Here is a 2,500-nt window from a genome sequence, read left to right as displayed (position 1 = left end):
GAGACCCTCCCCACGAAAAAACAACCAAATACCTAGGGTTACTCTCGACAGAGCTCTCATTATGAACAACACATCGAAAATACAGCCCACAAAGTCAAGAAGAGAGTAGCCATAACACAAATTTGCAGGAACATCCTTGGGGAGAACACAGGATATATTGAGAAACCACTGTACTCGCAACTTGCTACAGTGCAGCAGAATTACTGGGCAATAAGTAGGGAGAAGTAGCCACACACACAAAATAGATACAAAACTGAACGACAGCATGCGACTAATAACTGGCACGACAAAATCAACCCCAACACCTTGGCTACCAGTCATGAGCAATATCGCTTCCCCCCCCCCCCCCACCTCTGCAGAGAAGAGGCAACACAAAAACAACATATGCGCATGCAAAAACCAGAATCCCCCACACCCTTCAAACCGGTTGGAAGAAACGCCCCACAAACAGCCCGACCAAAAATCCAGAAAACCCCTTCTCAACACAGAAAACGAAACCTTTGACATCAAGGGAAGCCTGGAGCAACCGAGTGGAAGACAGTCTCCCTCGAAAAGGGGATGAAATAATGACCCACGAACCATGCCTGGCTTCACCAACCTCACAGAAGGCAGTGGTATGGGCATAATTGGCTGCTGACAGGGCACGGCAGAACTGCAGTCAACCTACACCGATGGGGTTATCAGGAATCCCCAATTTGTCCTGCCTGTAATGAAGCCCCTCAAGACACTGATCATCTGGTGTTGCATTGCCCAATTACAGCAATCCCAGGGGGCTATAACACCATATATATAGATGGTGAAACCTACACAAACTGGAGCAATAACATGATATTTGTGGTGTAAACCATACGATACTACTACTACTATCATAATTATCATCTTTATTGTTATTATTATTATTATTGTTGTTGTTGTAAGGCACTGATATTGCATATCATATCACCTAAGTTACTGATTATGCTTTTCTATTAAATTCAATGCTATATTACTAGCACTCTGTTTTGACCTGACGTATCCCGTTTCCTGTGTCCGCTTCCGCCTCTGAACTGCAGCCGCCTTGCAACTGCGTTCGCTAGCGGAAGCTCTGAGGCATAGAAAGCGACTCAAGATTCGTACTTGAGAAGGGCACAGAAGGAACCCAAGGCAGATCACAGAGAGACAAGGGACAGGCAGAGAGAAGATCAGGCAGAGCGAACCGCCCTCGGCCGGAGTACACCAATAAAAACCATGATACATGAACCTCTGTCGTCAAGTGGCTTACCATTGTTACCATTATTATTATTACTTATCATAATTTATTATCATGATCGTCATCGTCATAATAGTTTTGTCAACAATTTTTTGTCACTATGTCATTTCCACTTTTATCATTACTATTATCATTATTATTGTTGTTATTATTACATTGGTATTTGTATTATTATCGTAATCGTTCATATTTTCCTTATTATTATCGTTATCAATATTAGTATTGATATCACTGACATTATTACCACCATCATTATCATTATGATTACTAACATTATCACAATTATTACTGTTATTATTATCATCATTATTTATATCATTATCATTATAATTACGTCTATCCTTATTATTATTATCAGTATTGTTATCATCATTGTTGATTGCTATAACTACCATTGATATCATTGTTATTGTTATTCTTATCCTTATTGTTATTTATTACAGTTATTGCTATTATCATCATCAACAACATTATTATCATTATTATAATCATCACCATTACCACTGTCATCATCATTACCATTACTATGATCATTATTATCATCGTCGTAAGTATTATTACTTTTATTATTATTGTTCTTATCATCATTGTTATTATTAATATTGTTCTTGGTTTGTTATGACCATCATCATGTTCAAGATTATCATTACTGCTTGTATCGTCAGTATTATTATCATTGCTATTATCTTAATCTTGTGATTTTTATCACTTTATTATCATAGGTGGTAGTAGCAGTAATAATAGTAACAGTAGTATCAGTATCATTATCGTCATTATTATCATCACTACTGTTATTATCCTCATCATCATTTTATCACTATTTTCATGATTAACAGCATCAGCATCAATATCATCATACTTGTTATTGTTGTTATCATTATTATTTTTGTATTATTATTGCTATTATCGTCACCATTATCATTACTATCATTATTATAATTGTGAATATATTTTTGTTGCTTTTATCATTAATATCATTAATGTTATTTATACTGTTGTCATATTTTTTATCAATATGGTTATTTTAACTATCATTACTATTATTATCATCATTACTGTTGTTGCCCTTATTAACATTAAATTCATGATCTATATTATCATCACCATCATCATTATTACTATTACTATCATCATTACTACATTACTAATATTACTATTATTGTTATCAGTATCATATTTTTATCATCATTATCATCGATGTTGTTGTCATTACTGTAAAAATTACTATCATTAACATTATCGTTATCATGA

This window comes from Penaeus japonicus, unplaced genomic scaffold, assembly GCF_977035675.1.
Source record: "Penaeus japonicus unplaced genomic scaffold, GWHDUDI00000001_assembly GWHDUDI00000008, whole genome shotgun sequence".
In the NCBI taxonomy this organism is placed as follows: Eukaryota; Metazoa; Arthropoda; class Malacostraca; order Decapoda; family Penaeidae; genus Penaeus; species Penaeus japonicus.
Note: the sequence above shows the minus strand (reverse complement) of the source record.